Source organism: Bombyx mandarina, chromosome 15 (genome assembly GCF_030267445.1).
Source record: "Bombyx mandarina strain Sakado chromosome 15, ASM3026744v2".
Classification (NCBI taxonomy): domain Eukaryota; kingdom Metazoa; phylum Arthropoda; class Insecta; order Lepidoptera; family Bombycidae; genus Bombyx; species Bombyx mandarina.
In genome coordinates, this window is record NC_143221.1 from 9,270,691 (window position 1) to 9,288,057 (window position 17,367).

The 17,367-nt window shown below is 34.3% G+C and overlaps 2 protein-coding genes across 8 annotated transcripts in view; one reads left to right on the plus strand and one right to left on the minus strand.

Moving 5' to 3' along the window:
• The window catches only part of LOC114248952 (uncharacterized), a 120,324-nt gene that overhangs the window by 27,822 nt on the left and 75,135 nt on the right, over positions 1-17,367 (minus strand). The gene's annotated exons all lie outside the window — the stretch shown is intronic.
• LOC114248953 (uncharacterized) overlaps positions 2,271-17,367 on the plus strand; it is a 70,831-nt gene continuing 55,734 nt past the window's right edge. For 2 of the 4 annotated variants that reach the window (XM_089732939.1, XM_089732940.1), the window contains exon 1: positions 2,271-2,602. The gene's annotated coding sequence lies outside the window, so the exon portion shown is untranslated. The remainder of the gene's footprint in view (positions 2,603-17,367) is intronic. The other 2 variants (XM_028182393.2, XM_028182394.2) reach the window with 1 other exon arrangement.

Genomic DNA, 17,367 nt, shown 5'->3' on the forward strand with positions numbered 1-17,367 from the left:
AGAGGACTATGCTTGGAGTTTCTTTGAAGAATCGAATCAGGAACGAGCTGATCCGACAGAGGTCCAAAGTTGACGACACAGCGGATTAGGGGCTGGCCTTATTATTTTTATTATTATTTTTATTTTTTATTGCTTAGATGGGCGGACGAGCTCACAGCCCACCTCGCGTTAAGTGGTTACTGGAGCCCATAGACATCTACAACGTAAATGCGCCACCCACCTTGAGATATAAGTTCTAAGGTCTCAAGTATAGTTACAACGGCTGTTCCTCCCTTCAAACCGAAACGCATTACTGCTTCACGGCAGAAATAGGCAGGGCGGTGGTACCTACCCGTGCAGACTCACAAGAAGTCCTACCACCAGTACAAATCCATACCAGTACATATCTAGCCGTGGACTTATACTGCCTGATGATGATGATGACTGTAGCCATCTAGAGCTACTTGCTTCTTCCTATCATCCGTGCGTAGAAGGTACATTTCCTCAACAAAATACGATAGCTAATATAATTTTTTTACATTTTAAGTCTGGCAACCGGTCTGCAGATTCAAAATACATGGTATTTTATTAACAATCAACCAGTACTTTCAACAGTGATTAATGATGTTATCTGTAAGCTCCCCTCAACAACGTTTCAATCAGGTTCGAATTTCATGTAAATATTATATTGATTAATTATTTATTGACTACCTTTACGTCTGCAGCTTCGCCCGTGTGGACTTCATTATATATCAAGCGGACGGAGACAAGGAAAAGAAGAGATGGAACGAAAGGTAGCCTATATTGCTTTCCATGGATTCAAACTATTTCAACACCGAATTTCGTCAAAATCGGTTCAGCTGTTTGGCCGTGGAACACCGTAACAAACAGACAGAATTACTATCGTGCTAATAATATTATAATTATTTGCTATTTCAATTCTAACATTTAGCAGTATAGATTCCAAAAATGATCTGGATGTGGATAATTTTGGAAATCCGCCCAGTAGTTCCGGAGATGTGGGTATTCAAACAAAAATACAGACAAAATAATTTTAAAGTTTGTTTTATTACTCTTCTCTAGTTACTATTATTACTTTCTTTCCATTTTTCATCCGAGTGCAGACACACAGAATTCTACTGATTTATTGTATATGTATATAGATGATGTTACTAGCAGCCGTAGAGTGATTAATTGCTTCCAATGTTTAATTAATTATTATTTCATCATGCGTCACATTGAGCCTTAACGAGGTTTCAGAATTATTATTTTTAATAGTCATAGTGTGTATGGATTTCCTGTCAAAAGTAGTTTTTTCAAGATTGTATATAAACAGACACCGCAATACGAAAAAAAATTGTGCCATTTATTCGTAAGTTTAAATTGTAATTATCGAATTTATACCAGCGAACGACCAATGTATGTATTACTTATGATCTCAAATATAAATATCGCGGTAGCTATACTCTCGCTAACTCGTTTTTATAACATTATTATAGGACGTTTACTTTCCTTTGCACACAAAAGACATTCATTCAATATGATAATATGAGAAAGTAGGCTGTAATATATTGATATCTGAGGAGATTATAAGGTTAAAAAAATGTTACCCTTCTACAGATATGCTACGAAATGCTACGGAAACTATCATCAGTTGTAATGTGAATGTGATTGAACTATATAAAATTGTTCATTGTTCTATTCGTATGATTGAGTCCAGTTTAAATAAGAATAATTATTTAAAACAATTCCACCTCCAATGGTGCATATCGTACAAAACACAGAGAGAATTGAAGGCCTTTCGTATGTTCCAAACGATCCATGAGAACTTGAGTATCATGTACGAGTGACCATCTTAATGAGCCGGCAAGCTAACTTACAACATAGAAAAATTACAATTCTCTGACTAAGACACGCTTGTAAATAGCGTGAATTTTTAAATAAAAATAATAAACAAACCTGTTTCTTTTTTTTATAGGTGCCAGAACATTATTTGTCAATACTATAAGCTTAGGTATGACAGTAAAACTTTTTGAAGGCAAATTATAATGTAATATGGTAATAATGGTTGTTAAATCGTGGGCGTATTTATTTAAAGCGGTCATTACGTAGACGGTTTCACTTACATTACCGTGTTATTATTGGTAGTTTCGAATTATTTATTCATCGAAATGAAAAAAGATATGAAGGCGAAATATAATAAAAAAAATGTTGAATTTTATAAATGATTTTGTAATGTGGGAGGGCGCTGGGAAGGCAGCGTTATCGAGCGTGGGCGCGCCGCCCCCGCGGCTCTGAAGCCCTACAGTTGAGTCCGTCGAGAGCCAGGGTGCGCACGCTCCTCGACGCGTCAGTATCGCTCACTCCACATCACAATATACAACTGCATATTCATATTTTTCTCGCGGAATTGCACGTGGATTCACGCGTGCCTCTCGAGTAGCGTTGAGCGAACGAACGTTAAAAAATAGTTTTATTCAATAAACGTTTAAAACACTTCGTAATTAAAAATAGTGTGACATAAATAACATGATTTGTGACAGTTAACCAGTGTTTAACATACGAATTGGGCAGCAGCGACATCGCCTATACGTAATGATAGGAGGTACAGTATTAACTGAATGTGAACAGCTAAGACGACTTTATAATGTAGTTCAGACAACAAGGATACGACAAATTATAAGGATACCACGAGGATTAAAATATGGTTATTTAACAAACTCGCGTCCAAAACGCACGTTTCTTTCTCTGAATTTTTTTAAACAACGATCTTTGAATAGTATTTATTCCAAAATCTGATCCCGTTTTCTTTTTAGGTTTAATAATGTATTTCTGAAGTATTTTCAATGTACTCAAATTATTTTTTAATTGTTCAACATTATATTCTATAAAACTGTGAAATGAAAATGTTTATAATATTGACCCCAAATCTCAGCATATCTGTTTTTTTTTGTAATTACTTGAGGATCCCGAAAATTCTTTCACCAATTCAAACAAAGCTTATTGTGTTTAAAACTGTAGGCATAATTTAACCGAAACATTAACAAATACTTTATTTTGTCATGTTGAAGGGAAAGCCAAATTTAACAAGGTTTAATTTGAACCACGAGAAACAAAAATTGTACAAAGGTAGTTTTATTAAAAACTAGCTGAGCCGGCAAACTTCGTAGTGCCTCAATCGATAAATAAAATACCTAAACTTTTGTATAAAATAAACTTAAAACAAACAAAAGGAATCCGTCCGACGGGCGACACATCAAAGGAAAAACAAAATTGTTATTTTTATTTAATTCTGAGCATTTTCATATTTATCTACCTTTTAAACCCTCTTTGGACTTCCACAAATAATTCGAGACCAAAATTAGCCAAATCGGTCCAGCCATTCTCGAGTTTTAGTGAGACTAACGAACAGCAATTCATTTATATATATAGATTTATAGTTTTGAAAATAAATTTACAAGTTAACGTTAAAATAATTAAGGTCATTTTATGGATTAAGTTTTTTTTTAACCAAATTCATTTACGTTAAATGTTTTCGTTGAAGAAAACAACTGCGTGGTATATGCTTAGAATAGCAACACCCCATTTCCTCTCGTGGGTACCGTAAAAGCGACTAAGGGATTCACCGGAATGTGGGCAGCAGATTTCTCTGAGTGTTATACTAATGTGTTACGATTCCCAACCAGCATTTACTAGAGGTATGACGCATTTTTTTTTATTTTTATTGCCTTTGTAGGCAGACGAGCATACGGCCCACCTGATGGTGAGTGGTTACCGTCGCCCATGGACTTCAGCAATGCCAGGGGCAGAGCCAAGCCGCTGCCTACCAAGCTTGCACGAGTAGGTAGCACTGTTCTTTCTATTTCTGCCGTGAAGTAGTCATGCGTAGCGGTTTGAAGGGTCGAACAGCGGTGAAAATACAGTTGAGACTCCGAACTTATATTTCTGGGTTCCTGTTATCACTTTACTAATATTACTCCGCCGAACCCTTTCATCGATCAATGCAGTAAACAAAATATATTTTTGATTATTTTTAATTAGAGCGCTCTTCTAAAAATTCGTTTGGATTATACGGTCTACCTGTTAACTTGTTTTATTTTTGCTCAAAATACGATTTCCTTTTGGTTCAAATTAATTTATTAATTGCTAGTAAATCCCGGTCCGCTGCGCAGGGTATAATCCCAGATTATCGATAGTATAATATTTAGCGATAGCGCTCGATCTATAGACATGAGGTCGAATTCTCGACTCGAGGTTTTGTAGGAACAACAGTTATCCAACTTTGCAAAATAGGACGCACGCTTCACAGCAGCAATAAAGAGTATAGTTGTTTTACTATCTTACATGAATGAGAATTTTTTTTATTTGCATTGTTTTTTTTAAAATTAACTATATTTCAATTATCAAATCAAATGGTAAAATTAGTCTTGTTTGCTATGAGCACAATACGCACACGCAATTCCACTCCGCGCCTTTTTTAATTTAAAACCAGCCTACAGACATTCCTGTCTAAAACTAAACTGTATCACGGAACATAAATTGTCAACTGAAATGGTAAAATTTATCCTGTTTGTTATGAGAACAATACACACGCAATTTGACACCGCGCCTTTTTTTAATTTCAAATCAGTACAAAGACAGTCCGGTCTAAAGCTAAATAGTAACACGGAACATGAACACGCCCTGCCTCCAGTGACCATGCGATCTAATATACGCCTAGAGGAATGTAACGTCAATAGCTATCTGACATGACTAGAGATCCCGCAGAAGTCGAAATTCGACTATAATTAATTGGAATTGTAAGTTTGTACGCTATTATGATTGTATTTTATACTTCTATAATCACAAATTTCGCCAAGACTACACTTTAAAAAATATTAACATAGACAAACAATATTAATCTATTCTCAGACGTCACGTAACAGACGTCAAGAACAAAAGTTTGAGAATAAATAGTATGCATGCGTGTGTGCGTCAAATACATGGCATGTAGTGTGTGTAATGTTTTCTGTATTAATTTAATGTATCTTTTATACGTTATTTTAAAAAAATATTAGCATTGTGCACTTCTTCTCTATATTCTCTATAAGTGTGGAAAATTTCATACTCCTCCGTCCGCGCAATTTTCGTAAAAAGGGATACAAAGTTTTTGTTTCACGTATTAATATATAGATTTTGTCGTCTGAGTATTCTTTCTACCAGACATGTACGAAATTCTCAAATTTTATTTGATAAGTTTGGTAGGAATTGCCGTCCTCCGCGAAAACAGTCAGTTGAAATGCTAAAAAAATAAGGATATTAAAAAAAATACATTGAAAATATGTGCGCTGTACAAATTTAGAACCGCTCGCAAATCTTTACTATGGTACAGTAAATTAGAGTTTAATACATTAACTTGTAGATTTGATTACGATGTATGTGTCGACGCATTCCTTGTCTGTACCAGTTGTTGAATGTTTCATTATTAACGTTTTTCATTTCCATAGTTATTAAATTTGATGTATTGTATCTACTCCCATAGGACAGGTTTACCTAGTATGAGGAATTTTGTTTCAATTATATATAATAATCGCGTCGGCCAGCAGAGTCTATCGAGAAACTTGTTGTTCAGGGTAGGGTCAATGGTAAGAAATCTCGTGGACGAATCCCCATGCGTTGGACTGATCAGGTGAAAGACCTTACTGAAACCCCACCTAACGAGTGTGTGCGCCGGGCCTCGGTTCGCAAACTGTGGAAAACATCTGTCAAGGCTTTAATGAGCAAGAATTCCACATGACCACGACTGTTCTGCCAAGAGCAACCGATTATGATGATATATAATAAGTTGCGGCTCAAAAAAACTCATTTTATTATTAATATTGTCTATACTTAAAAAAAATGGACCTATAGTTATTGTTGATGGCCTTTCAGAGGTGATATCTGGCATTATATGACTATTATCGATTCAGTATCAATCGGTGTTTTATTAATCGGTATAGGTATGTTATCCTGTGGAACAATTCGTAGTACTTTGATTAACACATTTATGTCGAAGCTATATAACAAGTTCAAGCTATGCTAGAATTAAATCTAGATCTTAATCTAGATATCAAACTTTAATTCAGTGTATTTAACGATGTTTTCATTATCGTCCTCACAGTGAGAAAGAATCTGTGGTTTAATTTCGTAATGTAGCATGGTCCTTGGGTCGGGAACGTTAAAGATTAATGTAACAATATCACTTAATATTTGTTAAAATTTTCATTAGTTATTCCGGCCACATGCTTAGCATCGTTGTTTTATTTGAATTTGAAAGTCGAACCCACTCTCGCAAATTTGTTAGATTACTTTGAATTATACCGCAGAATGTAGCACAAGATTTATTCCTCTGTTAGCAATTGACTATGCTTCCAAGCCCTCTTGATTGACCCCTTACTCGTCCACCTGTCCTGGTGAAACTGGAAAGGGCTCCGGGGCACCAGTAATTCCTCAATCATAAAGTATTAGTTCAATTATTTACCATCGACATCAAACCAAGAAAAGATTGCCACACTTCCGTTGTATTTATGGTTATACACTAATTATTACAAGACAATAAGGTTTTTGTCACCGGGTCAAATAAATCAATGTATATATACTACGGAAAAATTGATGGAATTGTTTGAAAATCTTTAGACAAAAGACAAAGGAAACATTTGAATCGAAACGCGTATTGAAAATAATTAAATATCCGAGTTAAACAAAGTAATAATAGGGATATCTAACATGCTTAAATATTTGAAATTTATTTATTCAAAATTAATAGCGAATCAACAAAATTGGCTCCATTATTTAAAATTGCTAGAAACGAGAAGATTTACGTTATACATATTTCTGAAATTTCTGAATTGTCGTCCGATCGTCGTTGAGACAATTCGTTTTGTTATACTATTAGGTAAAATTTGAATTCACAATTACTGTTCATTCTAAAGTTTTAATATAACACTCTGCAAAACAACACTGTGTAAAAGTGTTATTAAAAATGCTTGAATTAATTCTTCGCGAGAAAGAAGAACTAAAGGAAATACATATTTGCGAACGTGATACAATATTTGGTGTCTTGCACAACGTCTCCGTCAACGAACTGGTAAATTGTATTAACTGTTTACAGTAATGAGCACTCAGTGTAGCTTTTCCTTTTTATTGCCTAATTAAATTATTGAATTGAATAATTAATTGAACAGCATGAAATAAAAGGACCCTTTCGAAATTGACTTTGGGCGTGTAAGACTAGGCTTTGTAGGTCATGAGCAAATATCGCGAATGATTTATTTAGGAAGCCCTCGACCGCAAGTTTCCATAAATTAAGGGTTTAGGGTCTAGGGGCTTACAACAAAAATAAATTACACAGGTGGAATTTGGAATGTTACGTGGAAATGAAATTATCGAAGTTAAATTAGTTTACCCACCAGAACTAGGCAACTGGATTTTCACGGTTTCGTTGTTGAAGTACTAATCCTTTCGATAGTAATGGTAAATAGACAGTAATTTCGACAAATTCTCTTATCTTTCAGCATCACTGTTTTTTTATTCATAATTTTATAAGAACTATTGTAGTCCTCAGAGGTTGGTTCCACCGTATTCCCTATTTTTGGCTCGAAATAATCATACTTTTCGATTCCCCGACATGATCCCATTCCTAGAGAAATTATGGGGCTTCTGATCAAAATACCGCGACAATTGGTTTTGACAGTCCTCTCGTGATGTTAACCTGACACTGCCTAAAGAATTCTGAAGAGACCGAAACAGGTGGAAATCTGAAGGTGCAAAGTCAGGACTATACGGCGGATGCATTAACACCTCCCAGCCAAGCTCTCTTAAATTTTGCTGAGTGGCTAAACATGTGTGAGGTCTAGCGTTATCATGATGAAAAACCACACCTCTTCTGTTGATTAATTCCGGCGGCTTTCTCTCAAATTCTTGCTTTAATTTCAGTTGTTCGCAGTAGAGTTCAGAATCAATGGTCCTGCCTAGTGGCAACATGGCTCATAATGAATAATGCCCTTCTTATTCCACCACAAACAGCATCACCTTGTTGCTAGTTAACCCGGGTTTCGCCACAGTCTGTGAAGCCTGACCGGCCTTTGACCACGACCTTTTTCGCACGTTTTTGTCGCACATGATCCACGTTTCATCAATAGCTTCTTCAAAAATAAAGAATCACAAATAAATACACTGTGTATTATGTTTCTTTCAGTGAGCTCGTGAGGTACCCAAATATCGAGCTTTTTTGTGTACCCAGTTTTTTTCAAATGCGCCAAAACGGTTTTGTGGTCAATTCCCAGTTCTTCAGCTGCGTCGTAACTACTGATATGCCGATCTTGCTCACTTTTTCAAAAATGGCATCCATTTTATCCGTAATAGGGCGACCACTAGAGCCACGTGCATTTTTGACATCAAAATTTCCGGATTGAAAACGCTTAAACCAAATTTGTGCTACTCTCACATACATTGCACTAGGTCCATAAACATCGCAAATTTTTTTCGCGGCTTGCGTTGCATTTTTATCTTTTTTGTAGTAAAATTTTAAAATGGATCGAATTTCTTCATTAGGTTCACTCATCTTGACAGTACGAAAAATAAATAAAAATCACACATTTTCCTAATTTGAATTTGGATTTATCTTCTTTAAAATTTAAACTTTGAATGATACCAAAACCAGCCAGATACAAATAGCCAAAGAGATTTTATTACAAGTTCATACATACTGTAATGCGAAAAGACTTTTTCCCCAACCATTATTACTGTTAAAAACACTATTTATTTGTAGAAACTTTTGTCAACTGTGACCTTACGTCGACCATGGAGTAAATTGTATGGAGAATCATGTTTTATCTGCCAACGAATAGCTGTTATGTTATATTTGTGTTTTGTACACATGCTCTGTTTATTTTATGAGGATTCAGCAAATTTAATTTTACCGTTTTAATAATTAATGAAAAGATGGTACGCATGATTACAATGTTTTCATTTAACAATATTTTGTTTAACGTTTTTATATCTAAAACCGTTCCAAGATCTGGTTTACTTTAATTTAGTTTATTCATAAAAATGATCGTAAATATCGTTTTACTGCCACGGAGCACTAAAACTAGTATTATGGTTGCAATATCCTCAAGGAAATAACGACATAACACATTGCTTACTTAAGTAGCTAACGATGTCTAGTAACTCTTTTTTGTTATTAAATACTATATTTATATACACATTATATAATAATATGTATACATGTACTACTTTACTGATGGTAGGACCTCTTGTGAGTCCGCGCGGATGGGTACCACCACCCTGCCTATTTCTGCCGTGAAGCAGTAATGCGTTTCGTTTTGAAGGGTAGAGCAGCCGTTGTAACCATAGTTGAGACCTTAGAACTTATATCTCAAGGTTGGTGGCGCATCTACGTTGTAGAGGTCTATGGGCTCCAGTAACCACTTAACACCAGGTGGGCTGTGAGCTCGACCACCCATCCAAGCAATAAAAAAAAAAAATGTACATATATATATATGTATATGTATATTATATGTAAAATACATTATATGTAAAATATTTAATTATATTATTTTTTAGTTTCTGTACAAATATAGGTATAGTGGAACAATTCATGCGACATAGGAAAATGCTAAAAAAATGGTCATACCGTGAACCGTATTTCAAGTCGTCGTGGCCGCATTCGTTTTGAACGATGCAACGGTGTTCGAATCCCGCTGGCGGGTACCAATTTTTCTAATGAAATACGTACGTAACAAATGTTCACGATTGACTTTCACGGTGAAGGAATAACATCGTGTAATAAAAATCAAAGCTGCTAAATTGTAATTTGCGTAATTACTGGTCGTAAGACCTGTTGTGTGTCCGCACGGGTAGGTACCACCACCCTGCCTATTTCTGCCGCGTTCGGTTTGAAGGGTGGGGCAGCCGTTGTAATTATACTGAGACCTTAGAACTCATATCTCAAGGTGGGTGGCGGCATTTACGCTGTAGATGTCTATGGGCTCCGGTAACCACTTAGCACCAGGTGGACTGTGAGCTCGTCCACCCATCTATACAATAAAAAAATAAAAACGTGACGAAAGGCCTTTTTAGTCTTTATCGAAAGTCGGCCGCACGGTCCACCTTATATTTAACACTTGTCTCTTTAAACAAAGGATTACTGCAGAAATAGGCAGAATGGTGGTAACGATTCTATGACTACACAGCACTGATAATTATTTAAAATCTCTTAAAATGATCACAGCCATTTACCGTCACGATTATGACACCGCCTTATGAGATACCAAAAAATAACATAATATTGTTAGATGCGAGATGCTTAATTTTTTTTATTTTTAATATCTATAGTTGGGGACATACGCAGCTCTAAAGACGAGTCTGATGTTCCTTTCACTTATCAACTATTCAATCTTAAAAGGTTTTAAGTTACAGGTAAATAAAATTTTACTGATTTTACGTCATCTTTTTTGATAAACAAATCCAAACCATAAAATCTGTAATAATAGTTATGGTTCAAAGTTCTTTAAAGCGTCGTTCACACTCCGTTAATGATGCCAAACCAACGTTATTATTTGTTATTTGGCTTCGAAGCTATCTTTAATCTCCCGTCATAATTACAATGATTGTAATAGATTTTGTTATCTAATAGAGAAATCGTGTGCTAGTTAACTAAAAGTAATTAAAGAGATTGCTTTTCGGAAGAAAACAAAAAGTTGGCTAAGAATCACAATATGCTAAAGCGTTACAAACATTAAGCTTGGTTGAAAATTACGTCAATTCAGACGATCTCTTTTTAAAAATATATATATATATTTTTTTTTATTGCCTTTGTAGGCAGACGAGCGTACGGCCCACCTGATGGTAAGTGGTTACCGTCGCCCATGGACTTCAGCAATGCCAGGAGCAGAGCCAAGCCGCTGCCTACTGCTATAAATGCTACTGCTATAATAATAAATTATGAAGATTAAAAAATTAACCATTGATTCCGGTTGAGATTCCAACAGGGTTCATTTGGCACCGCAGAAGATTCGCACCAAATTATGTTTTGACGTCTTCTTGGCTGCAAGCCACAGCATTGCGTTTTAACGGCGGTCCTGAACATTATTTTCCAAAATAGTTTTCCTTTTGCGTTTACATTATTAGACAAACAGTAGATCAGTATCAGTAGACAAATAGTGGATCAAACTAAACTTAATTAAAACAAAAAAAAAATTGAAAATAATGTGCAATATTAAGCATTGTATTACTATTTATAATAATAAAATTATTTTAACAAAATCCAATGATTTAACGTATATTGTTTGCAGAGCACGAACTTTCTTTAGAGGAAAAGGAAATTAGCATTGTTTTTTTTATCGAGCTCATAATTTTATATATATTATGTTTAGGTACATACTATAATGAAATAGAAAATCATTAAAGTAACTGTACTTCTTTGTTTGAAATTGTATTGAGGGGTTATGAGATAAGATTGTAAACATTGAGGCTTTGTTAACAAGCACTTGTAGTGAGGTGATTGGTGGAGCCGTGACTCAGGGCGCAGAAAGCTGGCACGCTGCCCACTCAGCCTGCTGACGCTGCGCCCGTTGCCCCTACACATCATTATCGAATGACGTAGTATTTTAAATATCCACTTAGCGTAAATTTTTTGAGTTTGTTTATGGAAATGTTGATTCATAGATTCATTAAAAATACAAAATATTCTTGGTTAATTAGATTCATTAGATTAATGTATTGGATAGATTGGATGGATGTATTGATTAAATAATGAATAGTAAAAAAATTGATGTCTGTTAACATAACGATATGTCCGATACTTACTATCTCATCTAGAACTACATATTTCATAACCCTGCGCCACGAAAACCGGAACAAAATTAAATAGATTGCTTTCACCAAACTGCTTTCAGTATTTCAAATCGGATATTATATTATGGTGAGTGGATGTATGTACATTACTACGCTGTGGGAAACTTTGGTATCTATACAAGGAAAGATTTAAGTCACGTTTTATTTCATTACGAATACCATTTTGATTTGTTTGTTACCATAATTTAGCAAAATTAACTTAACTTTTTTTCAAAATTAATATATTTCTCTATTGTAGAAAATTTATTTACCTATCGTAAGTGTGGAGCCCTATAAATCAGTAACATTCCTTTTTCCAACCTGTTTACATGTGTCAAGTATTCAAAAAGATTTATGTTGATTGAAAAAAATGGGTTTTGCGGAAAATAACAATCGTTGGTTTCTGCACTAGTTATTGTATTGTTTGACCTGGTTTATTTAGATCACGGCTATAGTTTGTGCTGTGGATACTGCATTCTATAGGTAGATATATACCGGAATTTAGTAAAAGTTACGACAACTCAGAAAAAAACATATCAAAAATGTATTATATTGTTTATTCAGTTTGTTTCGCCATCAGAGTTACGAAGTCGTTCAACTATGGACATTCAGGGTGAAGAAGAAAATGAAATGGTTCCCGTGGATAATTAATTCCTTGGACAAGTGCAAGTATAACTGGTATGAGGTTTCGGGTGCAAGCCAAGGCTATTCGAAAAACCTTAGCTAGGCCAAGAAAACCCCTGTACTAATGTGGTTCATATACTGTGTCTGTTGTAGCACAAAATAAAATTAAGGTGAATTTAAACTTGAACTTGACTTTGAAAAACTACATTGACTTTTTGAATGAATTTATGATCTAGGAACCCTAAAACTGTTGAAGTTTTTCGTATACTTTGTTCATTACATGGGCACGAAGGAAATATTAATTAATAAAAATTCAATTGAGTTTTATGTTATGTGACTAAATATTGAAACGGTGGAAATTTCAATGTTGATATACTTTCATTGAATTGCTTACGTGTAATGTCATGAAAGCCTTGACTCACATGAACTTCAATTTAAAGGTTAACCTAGATTTTCAAGAAAGGTTAACCTAGGTTAAGTTTAAACTAGAAATAAATAATACATTAAACAAAATGCTATAAAACTTATCAGGGAAGCATTCTCGTAAACACAGACAGGTAGGTAGGTAGTAGTGTGATGATGCCACATTAATATAAAAATCATGATGGAAAAGATTCAAATATTATGACGTTGGAGCTTACTCGCGAGGTTTTATTATTTTTAGTAAGGCAATCGGTTTCTTTTTAGAAATAATATTTAGGACCTAAATCCTAGTCCATAGGTCAAATATTATTCTTACTTGCACACTTTGCTGCATAAAAAATTAGTTAGAGAGGAATGAAATGAAATTAAATAGAATGAACGAAATATGAAATAATGTCCTAGTAAATGTTTTTAATACATTTAATGAGTATTCAATGGGTCTTTTGGAAGAACTCAAGAAGCTACTTCGAACGTTTTCATTTTCTTCATCTAGTGCGTCTTCATACATGTTAAGCGGTTATAAGCCACTAAAATTACACATTTAAGCCTGAAGAAACATTAAAATAAGTAATAAATAAAAAAACATCTTCACATACTCCTCACGTTCCTGCCAAAAATAACCCGACTACCTGACCGCGAACTTTGCTTTAGATTGCGGATTTAAATAAGGATTCAAGCCTGAAGAAACATTAAAATAAGTAATAAATAAAAAACATCTTCACATACTCTTCACGTTCCTGCCAAAATAACCCGACTACCTGCTTGCGAACTTTGCTTTAGATTGCGGATTTAAATAAGGAATCAAGCCTGAAGAAACATTAAAATAAGTAATAAATAAAAAATATCTTCACATACTCTTCACGTTCCTGCCAAAATAACCCGACTACCCGCCCGCGAACTTTGCTTTAGATTGCGGATTTAAATTATTTCAAGAAATGTATATGTAAACTGCGAACAAAATTATGATGGCAAATTAAAGCGACATAAAATCTATATATTAATACGTGAAGCAAAAACTTTGTATCCCTTTTTAAGAAAATTGCGCGGACGGACGAGTATGAAATTTTCCACACTTATAGAGAATATAGAGAAGAAGTGCGCAATGCTAATATTTTTTTAAAATAATGCATAAAAGATACATTAAATCAATAAAGAAAACATTACACACACTACATACCATGTATTTGACGCACACACGCAAACATACTATTTATTGTCAAACTTTTGTTCTTGACGTCTGTTGTCAAACTGAGAATAGATTAAATATTGTTTGTCTTTATTAATATTTTTCATAGTGTAGTCTTGGCGAAATTTGTGAATATAGAAGTATAAAATACAATCATAATAGTGTACAAACTTGCAATTCCAATTAATTATAGTCGAATTTCGACTACTGCGGGACCTCTAGTAATAATTAAAGTACGATGCATTTCGATTGAGTTGGAAACGTCGTCGTATTAACAAAAGACGTCTTACAACGTCTGCGGTAACCGATAACAAGCATTGACCTAGTGTCAGCAGGGAAGTAGGTTAGAGGCACGCCTTCCGACCTGTGCGAAAATCGTAGATGTCAACATAATTTAGAAATCTGCTTGTTCGATACTTTTTTTTTTTATAAATGTCCACGTTACACCGCCAAAGTTAGATAGTGCCCGTTTCATGGGACAAAAAGTTCCTTTTTTCTTATATGAATGAACGTATTTTTTTTTAATAATTTTTTTTATTGCTTCGATGGGTGGACGAGCTCATAGCCCACCTGGTATTACGTGGTTACTATAGCCCATAGACATCTACGACGTAAATGCGCCACCCACCTTGAGATATAAGTTCTAAGGTCTCACGTATAGTTACATAGTATTTAGGTAGTAAAGGAATCTCTTTTTAAAATTATTCTGGATTTTAATGGTTAATAATATATACCGGTTTTCCCTAATTTTATTGCTCAATCGAGTATCGAGTATACTAATATTTTTTTGTTACTGAATATCCCAATATGCAAAAAAAGGTAATAATTTGTTGAAATGTTTTAATTAAATGACAAATTTAAGTAATGAGTATTTTAAACGAGACAAATAAGAAAAACTCAAGGGACGGCATCTTCTAAAGTCAATAGGCAATTTAAATGCATCGAGGACTTTTGTTTTGTGAACACAGTCCGAACTAAAGTAGATTCTAATTCCGAAGAATTTGTTAGTAATTTGATTTGTTAACTATAATTAACATTTAATTTACGTGCTACTAAGCCCGGGAAAGTTAAAAGTATAGCTGAAGGTAATGAAAAAATGGGAATTCAGTAAGTAAATTCTGTAGAAAAGCAAAAATAGAATATTGACTGTAATTTCTTCAAATAAAGCATATGAATGAAAAGAAAATATAAATTATTCCCAAATAAAATTGTACAGTTGGATAGATGCGTCGTAAGATTTCTTTCTTAATAATAATGAAAATAGTCATAAATATATACAGCTGTCGGGGGTATCAGTAAATCAGAACTCAACAGACTTTAGACCTGCAACCTGGCTATGTTAAATACTGTTATTCAGTATTGAATCCTCAGTTTTTGATCAAAAATAATTCCAAATATTTTTTACCTTTAAGCATTACATTGTCAAGACAAACACCAAGGTGTTTAATGTACTACAGATTATATTGAAATATTAAGAATTGAAATATTCTTAGCTCTTCTTGGGTAAACGAAATCGACTTGGTCTACTAAATGATATAATTTAGAATTTTGACTGAGGGCTAATATATCTAGTTCTGTTCATAACCACTCCATTTCGGTAAAGGTATACCTAATATTAGAATATCAACAAATAATTTGTGATAGTTGATAACTACATTCAGTTTCTTCTGCAGTTAAAATAATTCTAATTTATTGTCAGGTACAGTAAGAATTAAATTATGAAATGACTTTGGCCAGAAACGAGTAACAAAAAAATAAAAAAAGGTTTTTCGAACTACTGTTAAAATAAAATCTATTTGTAAAATATGGAGATTATGTCATAATCATAAAAAGTAATCTGACTTGATAATAAAAAATCCCGCTATAACGACGAAATGGCTTCTAAGATTGCATAGTATTCACAAAAACATGATTTTCATTTCATAGTATTTCAGACATTTAAAATCTTGACTATAAACTTCCGATTTAAACGGGAAAGAACAAACAAGTTCACTAAGGAAGATCACAGTGAGTAAAATTCTTAAAATATTAAGGTGCGCGAAGTGCACGCTTGAGGTAGTTTCGATCCAATCTTATTATAAGTTGAATAAGTTTCTGCTCAGAGCGGACTGGTGTCCTCGGATCTCACTGATAATAGGCTATGACCCAGAATGATTCAGGATTTCTCCACAATTTATGTCTTATTTATTTAAGGCATTGCGTTATAAGATTAAAAAAATTATTATAGCAATACAAAGTTTATATTAAGCGAGTAATTTAGACTTTTGTGAATTTAGATGGGATTAATAAACGTATAATTAGAACATATATCGTATTTCCAGTAGAGTCAAGCATTTTCGCATTTTTACACAAATTTTGAAAATGGTTGGGGTAGACGAAGTCTACGTAGCGACCACTTTCGAGCAATGAATTGTTAAGTTAACAATTTTCCTTTGTGATATAATATATTTCCCAATCTCCTATAAAATAACGGGAAGTTTTTGCAAAATCTCAATTGTGCAAAATTTTATGGTTATCTGATTTGTCCAGCGGTTATGATCACAAATTCAGTTCACTGGTTGCAGTGATTAATTAAATTACGAAATTCACATCATTGTACTTAGCAGCCGTATGCAAAACGGGTATAGTCGCTCGATGGGTTTAATGAATGGTTTTGGATAAAATTTTCCAATCAAATTTAATTTATAAAATCATGCAAGCGTTACTTACCGAATGATTAATGATTATTTTTCTATATCCATACATTATTATAGGAAATAGGTTGTACGTAATTTGAGAAATAGTCTTTTCTTAACCTAGACTCGACTGACCACTGCGTAGTTATTAGTGAAGCCCATAGACACCACGTAATAATCGTATTCAATCTCGAGATATAAAGTTGAAATTAGCTTGGCCGTTCCTGTATAATGTTTTTGGGTTGAACGATTACCTACTGGTGGCCCTGTGGTCTTTCCAGTTTCACCAGGACAGGTAGGCGAGCAAAAGGCTCAGCCAGGAGGGGTGGGATTTGCTAACAGCTCCCCGAACGCCTCCGATCTTTCCAAACCACGGTTTTATTCCCTTAAATTTCGTGAAATGAGGGATTTTTATTCGTTTAACATGTCATAAAAGGTGTTTTGGAACTGTTTTCGGATATAGGAACAGTTAGTGCATTCAATTGCGATCGATTTTGTTAATCAAGATTTTTTCCCTACTTATTCGTGGGTGCAGCGAGGGAGTCACGACCCTCAGTAATGAGGGGAACGATGCAAGGAGGAGGATTCGTTGGTAGCCTAAGGGGCTATTCCAGCTATTGGTTG